The following is a 10,563-nucleotide window of genomic DNA, read 5'->3' on the forward strand; positions in this document are numbered from 1 at the left end:
AACCCCTTGATCTATATTTTGGTGTATGGACAGATTCCTACAAACATTGTCAGGTCACATTACACCACAGGTTGGTTGCTATTACACTCCCTTCCAGCCAAGAAGCCTCAAGCTGAAGCAAATGGGCTAAGTTCGTTCTCTGTGTAGAACCATCTATGAGAGATTTACTTCCTTTTTCTAATCAATATTTTCAGGTGTTTGGTGAAATTGGTTGTGAAGAAGTATTTGTTGTGGTTTTGCAAATAATAAATACCCAAAAGAGCAGAGAAGGTGGATGTCTCTGGCAGAGACTTTGCAAATCTCTGCACTGTGTGTTGCGTGTATCACTAACATGTTGCCAAATACTGTGATTGATTTTATTTCCTTTCTGGCTCAGTGACGTTTGAGTGGTCTGTTTATGCTGTAACAAAGAAGGAGACATTGATTAGGCCTGACGCCCTTTCTGTGCCCGCAGTACACGGTGTATGGGAGGAATGGTCACCGTGGAGCCTGTGCTCATTCACATGTGGCCGGGGTCACCGCACTAGGACTAGGATGTGTGCTCCTCCCCAGCACGGAGGCAGGGCCTGTGATGGACCTGAGACCCAGACTAAACTTTGCAACATAGCCCTGTGCCCAGGTATCACATGTCTGCTCTCTAAATATATTACTATCTTACAATTGCAACAATATTCTCAAAAGGCATGGATATAAGAGGATTTCAAAAAGTTGAAATCCTTAAGATGAACTCATTTTTTAAAAGATCTGTTCATCTGAATTACACAGCTTGAGCTGTGTTGTCTGTAATTTATGCAGTACTGTCAAGGTAAGTCAACAAGAAAGATCGGATAGAGGATTTGTGCTGCATTTGAGCCTTCTTTCAAAATAATGCGGTTTAGGAAACCCTGTTGAGATTGAAGACAGTAATACTAACATCAAAATCACTTACTAGCAATTGCCTGGGAATGGTAAGCAGATTAGTGGTGATGAGTTTTTCCACACAGTGAATGTTAGCTGTGCTCTGGAAAGCAGAGTTCATGGAAAACCCTTAAGTTCTTGCTCTTTTCCTGGAAGCACCTTGCAAGAAACTATAAATCTTCATAATATACATTTTGATGTAAGGGATACTTTACCAACCTCATTTTCTTTTATAATATTTAAAATAATTTAGCTTTTGATTATTTCTTAGTTAGGCCAGTTTATGAAAAAAACAAACAAACAAACAAACAAAAAACGACAGTGCCTTGCACAAAATATTTAAACATTTTGAACTTTTCCACATTTCATTATGTTACTCCAACAAATTTCAATGGACCATCTGCAAATGCCACAAACCATGTATAAAGAAGGTGCTCTGTGGAGATGCTTTTCTGTAGCTGGTACAGGAATGACCACAATTGAAAGCAAGATGAATTGACCTTAATGTAGGGCAATGCTGCAGTAAATTTGCTAGAGCCACCTAAAAACATGAAACTTGACCTTACAGAACAACATTCAGTGCTAAAATGCATTTGTTTAGATCAAACCATACAAATCTGTTGGAGTGGTCGGCCCTGTCACAACTTAAAAATGTTGTTCACAGACGCTTCTTACTGACCAAGAACTACTTTACAAAGAAGGATGAGAAAAAAAATAAATCTCTACTTGTAAAAAGTCGATAGTTACACGCTGAAAGCTTTACAAGTACAACTATGGTGAAATTATGGCTAAATGTATTTTCCCACCACACTTACTAGATTTTTATTTGGACAAAAATAAAAATATAATTTTCCTTGTGAATGTGAATGAAACCTCAAAGGGATTTTTTTTTGCAAGGCACTGCAGCACAGAATCCCAGCCTGCACAATTTCCTTTTTTTTCTTTTTTTTTCTTTTTTCAGAAGAAACACAAGCGTTCATGTAACAGTTTGCTCGCTGCTTGATATCTGTTTTATTGGCTTTCAATCTGAGAGAGGATACAAAAATCTGAATATCTCCCCCTGTTTCTGTCTGCCCTCTTTTCCCCCTCGCTTGGGACATGCTTGTTGGGTTGTGGTTGGTGCCTCAGTGGACGGACAGTGGCAGGAGTGGAGCTCTTGGAGCGATTGCTCGGTGACCTGTGCCAATGGCACTCAGCAGAGGACCAGGCAGTGCTCAGCAGCCGCCCATGGGGGATCTGAGTGTCGCGGTCACTGGGCAGAAAGCAGAGAGTGCCATAATCCTGACTGCACAGGTAAAAATCCTGAGCCTCTTAATTCTTTATCCACATTTATGTCTAAATTGGAGATGATGACAAACAGAGGCTTATATGCATGTCTCTTGTATTTTAATGCACATTATTACAATTGTTAAATACCGGTATCATTACCAACGGGTCTGGATAGTCTTTCAACTTGCCTTTACGTAGCTTGTGCACTCTTTCCTTTGCCCGACAGCAAGAACCAAAGCTGTGTTGTAAGAATCAAGACTTATGTATAATACCTTGCTTTATCAAACAGATTGGAAAAAAAATCTGCTTAGATAGACTGTATGCATTTCACATAATTCAACGTTAGCTGCCCAAAACTGTCTGCCAACATTGTGAATGTATTAGACGTTCAAAGACGTCAGCTTAATAGTCTTGATCAGGCTTTGAATTGTCTGATCATGTGAAGGGTCTGAGCACTCCCATAATCTCCTGATGCAATTTCCACTGCAGCAGTGTAAAACAGCAAGGTTTCAGTGCTGCGTTTCACTGGAATGCTTTTGTTGAGTGTTTCAATTGTATCAACGAGGAGTTAATTTCTCTATTTCAGACCATCCGTCTAACATTTGCAACCAGCTCCCTGACCTTGTTCTCTTTTCGGTCTATAAGATATTAAAGCTCAAGTATTCATAGTTTTCATTTTATGTTTAGATAGTGCTGCCTCCGAGTGAATCAACGCATTGCACCATTTGCTAATCTATTAAGTTGTGTCTGCTTATAGCAGTTATCAGCTTTTTTTCCCCACGCTGTAAGTCAAGTATTATTCAGAAAATAAATGATTACTTTGAAAAGTACACATATTGACTATGTGAGATCCAGCAAAATTTGTAGAACCAAGACTTGCTGGACTGAAAAGGAATAGAAAAACTCCCAAATATAAAAATAATTCAGGCCTGTGCTGGATTGAAATTTACTGTTTTGAACTGCTGCCACACTGAGCTCTTTGTAGCACATGAGCATGCATCTGTTTGAGGAATCAATCGCTCCTGTGTGGACCGATCCACGAGTAAGTAGCAAGATCTGATCAATGTCTTCAGAGAGTTTTGGCCAACAGGTCGTAAGGGTTTCTGCTGTTTGTCTCATCTGGAAGCCGTTCTGATGGAGGATAGATGTAGGACGTAAAATGTGTTTATATGTGTGAAGCAAAGGATAAGTGGAGGTTAAAATGAGAGTGGAGCGTGTTTCCTGCTTTGGGGGTGTTGTGCTTTTCTGTTCAGACAAGTGCATGTTGCTGAATATGTTGCTGAAGGGAAGGAGTTTTTGTTGTTTAACAGTGTTCATAACAAGGACAGAATGCATACTGCTTCATCTGAGAATTTTTTGAATGAAAAACATCCTAGGTGTCTGTTTTATTTTTGTGATTTTGTCATCTTGCATCCATAAATACAGCAACGTGCGGAAAAATACATCCTTTCTTTCTAAGTTTTAGCTGTGCCATTCTTTGTTAGTTTTCAAGAGATGGATTGAACAATGCGCCATTAGGTGTTCAAATCTTTGGGTATTGTTCTATAAACCTTGATCTCATTTTTTCTTAATAGTTTCATTTCAGATCTGTTTGCGGCACCCCTTAGTTTTCATGATATTGTTTGTTCTCTGAAGTTCTCTAACAAACATCTGAGGCCTGTGAATAACATCTGCATATCTACTGATTCTAAGTTACTTACAGATGGGCTGTATTTAGTATTCAGAGAGTGTCTGGAGATAACTAATAGTCCTGGGTTGTGTTTGGGTGACTGGGGTAAAGACGGCAGAATGCAAACTCAGACCACATGTTTCAGACTTTTGTTTGTAGAATTTTATGAACACTGCATATAATTTTCTTTCACTTTTATGTGCAATTATGTGTTGGTCTATCTATTCTCCCCGAATACCTTGAATTTCAGTGGTGTAGCATGGGAAAACGTGAAAAAGATTCAGCGGTGTAATTACATTTGCAAGGGACTCATTCATCACTCTTTTAGCAGCTTCTTTAACCAGTAAACATGAGATCTTGTCTTCTTTTTTGCAATGTTGCCAAACGTTCCACATAACGACTTTATTAAAAGAACAAACACATATCAAAAATGACATTCAAGCTAAAAGCTTCAAGGCCACCACATAAAACACAAAGACGGACTGTATCTTTGGCTTTGCTTTCTCTCTCTTCTTCTTCTTCTTCTTCTCTGAAAGTATCAGTTTCTCACCAGTATTGATTCTGTTTTAGCTAATGGCCAGTGGAATCCCTGGGGTCCGTGGAGCGGCTGCTCTAAGTCCTGTGATGGAGGAGGGCAAAGGCGTGTCAGAGTGTGTCAGGGGGTGGCGGTGACCGGGCAGCAGTGTGATGGGAACGGAGAAGAAGTTCGAAAGTGTAGTGACCAACGCTGCCCAGGTGAGTCAGAGGATAATAAGCCTCGAATCTGAGGAGTCACAGTCAAGGAAAGAGGGATGTGGGTTGATAATTATCTGTGCAGAATAAGTGACATGTCATGTTATACAAGATAAGATAACGCAGAATCAGAAGGAGACGGAGATAAGGTGACGTGGATGACGGAGTGTGAATATGTATGCTTTGATGCATTAAGGGCAGACTGAGAAACAGAATAATCATCAGGTTGCATTGTGTCTTTTTGAAGTGGAGTCTGAAGCAAAAGGTCTCTTAATGCTTCCATTCTGTGAAATGCACAAAGCAATTTAAAAAAAATAAAATAAAATAACATCAAAACCCCTTTTAACTTTGTAGCCCCCACACTCACAAAAAAAAAACACAATTTAAGAGGCAACCGTTCTATGATAATCCCTAAATTACATGCCGATATTCACTGACACTGTTGCAGCTTTGATCTCTTATATTTCCATACATTCTAGTCTGAAGTATGAAGAAATTGTTGCATCACGTTGGAAATACTAAAAAAAAAAAAAAAAAAAAAAAGCTCTTTGGATTATTGTAGCATCACTTGTATCATTTTACTCTCCAGCACCGTATGAGATTTGTCCAGAGGACTATGCAATGTCGATGGTGTGGAGACGGACCCCTTCGGGAGAGCTCGCTTTCAACCGATGCCCACCCAATGCTACAGGTAAGAAATGATAGTCCAGTATGAAATGAGGAAAGCAAGTTAACAAACACTGAAGTAGTACAATCACATCTACAGACGCTCAGTGTTGGAAATACTGCTCCATTGAATATGAACGTAAATTAATTAGTGCGTCAACACATTCTCAGAGAATTGCGAGGATAGTTTTACAATTTTAGAGTTGTAGGTTAAACTTTTTAACTTCCTCCAGTTTTTGTGCTCTTCTTCTTTAAGAAAGTATTTCTCCCAATTGTGATGTAGTGGAAAGCCTTCGCCAAATGAACAATATGCTTGCATTATATACCAGACTGTGTTTCTTCATCTGAGAACTCAGCACATATTCATTCAGTCCATTTCCATATTCTCTGGGGTTACTCCAGGCTGCCCCTGTCAGACCACAGCCTGTGCACTGAATGGGAAAAATGGCTAACTTTGATCCCAAAGGCATTGTTAAAGCTTGAAGAAAGCCACACTGAGATGCCTTATCAAACATGAAGCAAAGGAAATGGATGTGTAGACTGAGAGAAGAGAACAGGTGATGCATGTTTTGAATTTGGGGGAGGGGCGGGAGAGGAAGAGAAGAAGGGGAAGAAGAGAGAGAAGTAAAACGTTGACGAGAAAGAATGGAGCCTGTGATATATCTGCTGTGATACCTTAGTTTTTGCTGAAGGTCAAACTGCTAACAAACATGCAACAGAACGAGGAGGGGGGTTTTGAACGCTGAGGTTAGATGTGGGTTTGGCACAGTGAGCTGTTGCTCTGGTGTTCCTATCTGACATTTATTTCATAGGAAAGAAGTGGGACTCTGGCAAACTGGTTGCAAACTCACTGTTATTCACAGATGGCTCACCTGGGGCAAAGTTAAGCAGAGGAAGATTTACTAGAATGACATTAACTTTCAGGCTTGACATTAGTTTTATGGTCAATAACTGGTTGACACTGTGCGTGCAGTAGCTTCAGGTGTGTACTGTGTGTGTGCGAGCGTGTATGTGTGTTTCTTTTTACTTATTTTGGACTTGTTATTAACCCTGGATTTGTGGAAAGGTTACATCGTAATAGCCAAATTTAGCCAAAATCTAGCACTTTATTTTTTTTTCTTTTTATCAGGACATTTTATTTCATTGAGAGCACTTTAATGAGTTCCCATACAACCAGGAAAAGTTTGTAATTTGATTTAATTCTGTTCTAGGTTTGAAAAGGCATAAAAATATACAGATTACAAGAAATATTTGTATTTCAAGGCTTCATTCCATCCATACATACATTACATAAATACATCCATCAAAATGTATATATATATATATAGTTTAAAACTTCCTTCCTGAAATGTTGTATTTCTTTTTTTTTTTTTCTAATGAGCTGAAAAAGACCAAGAACCCTGGAGATTTGAGTCTAAAGAAATACAAAATTTGGAGCTGAGAAGTTCAGATCTATATTCTTCGTAATAATCAATGCTGATAGACTTTTTTGAACAGTGCACCAAAACATAAGTTTGCTCCTAATGTTATCGTACCTCTTTGCCAGAGAAGTACTTTATCTCTGAGCAGTATTATGATGAAGTACAAAACAGGAGATGGCAGACATATTTCATATTTAAGCGCAGTGCCTCTGCTTGTCAAAGCTGGCACAGACCACAGGAAGAAAAAAATATAATGACTAACTACAGCTGAGGTAAGGTCAGATTTATTTGTAAAGCCGTTAATCTTACTTTCAATGTCAGTAGGTGTTTTTCACAGGGGTCCACATTATGAAACTATTAAGGAAAAGAAAGAAAAAACACAACCTATGACTTCAGTGACTTCTGAGAGCATGACTAAAAAAGGTTGAACTACTGAGCTGAAAGAGCAACAGTGAAACGTGAATATAGTACGGACATGTTTAGGGGCTTTTCCACAGCCTCGCTCCCTGTTGGTGGGATCATCAAGGTCATCACAGGAGGAGCGCAGGGCCATCAGCACTGCCTCGGTGATCATAGATGACAAGTGGTGTCAGAGACAGGAAGTACAGACAAAACACGAGGATTCACACACGCAGCACATAGATTTATGTTATATTTTATTTAATGAATATTCCTAAGTAGCGGAGTATAAAGGATACCTTTACTGCATATATCATTTTGCGTTAGATAAACCTAAGTTGAAAGAAATTAACAAAGCAAAATGAAACAAGCAGAAAAACCATTTCAGTGCTCATGTTGTCCATGTGTTATATACATTTAGTGGATCATAAAAAGCTATTTATCAGGTAAAGTTCCTTTCTTCTAAATAAAACAATCTGTTGTTGAAAAAGAAGCCAAACCCACTACACATTTAGCAAAATGTTTCATCATTCTTTAACATGTATATGCGCAGTTAGATTCTGATATGTGTAAAATTCTTTTTAATAGGAACAGTACAGACACATGCTAATGTTTTATACCACTTTTTTGACATTGCACCATGATACTATATTGCTGACATAAATCTACATGTCAGCAATATGTAGATTGCAATCACAATCATTCACAATAGTGAAATGGGAAGAACACTATAAGTAGCTTTCAAAATAGTTTCCAAATAATATCAGTTGTGGTGTGTATTTCTATTTAGCTTCCACCTTTTGAGCGCCAAGACATGAAAGGTTTTCTCCATCATCCAGAGAATTTTTATTTTTATATTCCGCCATTTGTCGTGGTAAGGTTACAAAAAATATTTCTCGAAACTTTGAAGACCTGCCCTCTCCCTCACTGCTCTGTTAATCAATTCTGGCTGCGTCTTTTATCTTGAGGACAGGCTGTTTGTACAAAAGTTCCTCTTTAATAAGGACCCATACTCGGTATACTGCTAAGGAAGACAGTAACAGGTCAGTGTCGTAGTGGAGTGCAGCCTTGAATTTGATCAAACACATCTCCACTGACCTACATTTCATATGCAGGGTACTGTACGTACTTCACAGATGATGCAAGGCCGGAAAGACTTATTAGTAGGGACTCAATGTCAAGGTTTTGATTTTCCACCGCTGACCCTGTATGATCTCACCATGAAAATGGATCAAAGCAAAATGAGAGACATTTTTTGAATAACTGAAAAATAAATGTTACTTCTCCTCTCAGTAATGCATACACCAGACTTTCGCACTTATAACTAATGTATAAATATTTTCTCCGTAAAGCTTTTCATGCACAGAAGCGGTCTCGGGTCCAGTCTTTCCTATTAAAAATGAATTTAGCCTTGAATCTGCCATTGTGGAATTTCTGATCAATTTTCCACATTCCACAACTTAGTCATTAATGTTGATGCAAGACTCAAATAGTAACATCTGTCATTAAAAATTTTATCTTCAAAAAAGCAACAAAAAAAACACATTTCTCTGTTAATTTAAACTCTTCTTTTAAATAATATAAAACTTGGCTGGGATTCAATGTTGTTTCTTTACTCTGTGTCTTTTTTGCCAATTCTCACAGAGAATGGTGTGTTGCCTCTCTTAGTTAACTGTGACATTTGGAAATGTCACAGTTAGACCACTAAATGAATGCCTAATTTCCAGGTATCAAGCTGTAATATGATACACCTCTGGTGACTTCATTGAGTCGTGGAGCCTCAGAGTATTCTTTTGATGGGTGAAATGTGACATACAGCACCCAGGAGAAGCCGGTTTAGAGGGAAACAGATGCTTAGCGCAGTATAAAGCAGAAGGCAGGTGATGCTGTCCTGTGGGCTGGCTCATGGTGCTGCACGGGCGCTCCCAGGGTGTAACAGTGTTTTGCGCGTGTTCAAGATTTAAGACAAACCTCCGAGCTGTGGCTGTGGAGTTGGATGGGTGTTGGAGGTCTGGTTTGGATCTAATTCTCTGTGTGTGCGTGTGTGTGTGTGTGTGTGTGTGTGTGTGTGGAGGAAGAGGAAATAGTAAAGAGCTTGTCTGAAGTGCAGATACCCAGGGAAATATTTTGTACCTCTGGAGTTTTCCTTTAGGATGTGAAGTGCCTGTGCTGAAGCAGTAAGGTGACGTGTGAAGTGCACTCCTAGTGATATTGGACCCTTATGTCGGCTGTACGCTGTGATGTGGGTGGATATTGGGTCGCTCTTCTGTTAACCATGTCTCTGTTTAAAAGCCAGGCGGACAAAACTGGCTGGAGTTAGGGAGTCCGGAATAGAATTTGATGTGGGGACACAATTACCACAACAGGTAATTTAATTAGATTTTTGGATGAGTATAACTGAGTGTCATCAGCTTAACAATGAAAACTGATCCTTTGAAGTGCAATAATTTTATCAAACAGCATAGTAAAATAAATAAATAAATAAAAAAGAAATAAAAATTACAAATTACTCAACTGTCTGGTATCTTAAAGCTACCTCCACTGTAAGTAGAAAAGAATAATTACAATAATTATTTAGGGGTTTGTTTTCAACTTGAAGTACATGAAGCAGCTGTTATTGGTATGTAGATGTTTTCTGGAAATGTTTAATTTTATTGCTTTGTCTGCAGTACATATTGATAATTTGGTATAACCTAGTTTTTATTTGTTATTATTGAGCTGCTCCATGCTGTGGCTCAAAGCTCAAAGCTGTATGAACACGGTCTGGAAAATACTAATAAATATCAATCGGATTATGTCGTTTGTTAAAGCAAAGCAACGTTATTCTTTAATGCCATTGTTTTCTTGCCAGGCTACCTGGTTTTACTCTTTTCATAACAATACAATTTATTTTCTACACAAACCCTGATGACAAAAATGATGGTATTTTGCTTTTGAACTACATGCCCATAAGATGAGCATGGAAAAAGTGATAATTTTCTCACAAAAAACAGTTATTTCTCCCTGTTCTTTTTGTCTCTCCCCTTTCCATTCCACCACTCCCAATTGCCTTCCTGCCTTCCTATGCTTTCCCCCTAATCCCACATACCCTTACCTCTCTTTGTGTTCTCTGTGCTTACTCATCTCTGCTCTTATCCCTCCTTCTCTGATTCCGCTCTCTGAATCTGTCGCCGTCCCCCCTCCGCTCTTGCAGGCACCACTAGTCGACGCTGCTCTTTGGATCACCGCGGCATGGCCTATTGGGAGAAGCCCAGCTACGCTCGATGCATAACAAATGAATTCAGATACTTGCAGCAAACAGTAGGTGCAAAGTCAGCTTCCTTTCACAGCCTCTGTGTCCAATGGATCATAAATTACCTCCCCAGTGTTTTCCCGCCCCCTTGATCTCATCACACTGTAGCCAAAGATTAACCCCTTTCGATGGTGAACGTGGTTAATCTGCAAATTAAAATACAGATTTGGTCGTATTATCTTTTTAGATAGCAGTCTGGGTATCGGACTGTTTGATTT

General features: G+C 39.0%; 1 long non-coding RNA gene across 1 annotated transcript; it reads left to right on the plus strand.

The window, feature by feature from the left end:
- Positions 1 to 4,330: 4,330 nt before the first annotated feature.
- Positions 4,331 to 10,349, plus strand: LOC148155328 (uncharacterized). Its single transcript, XR_015765538.1, has 3 exons — positions 4,331 to 4,570; positions 5,157 to 5,258; positions 10,247 to 10,349. It is a non-coding gene; the product is annotated as an uncharacterized LOC148155328 (long non-coding RNA).
- Positions 10,350 to 10,563: the final 214 nt, after the last annotated feature.

Source organism: Poecilia mexicana, unplaced genomic scaffold, assembly GCF_051168715.1.
Source record: "Poecilia mexicana isolate PSO_F unplaced genomic scaffold, ASM5116871v1 scaffold_15, whole genome shotgun sequence".
Lineage (NCBI taxonomy): Eukaryota > Metazoa > Chordata > Actinopteri > Cyprinodontiformes > Poeciliidae > Poecilia > Poecilia mexicana.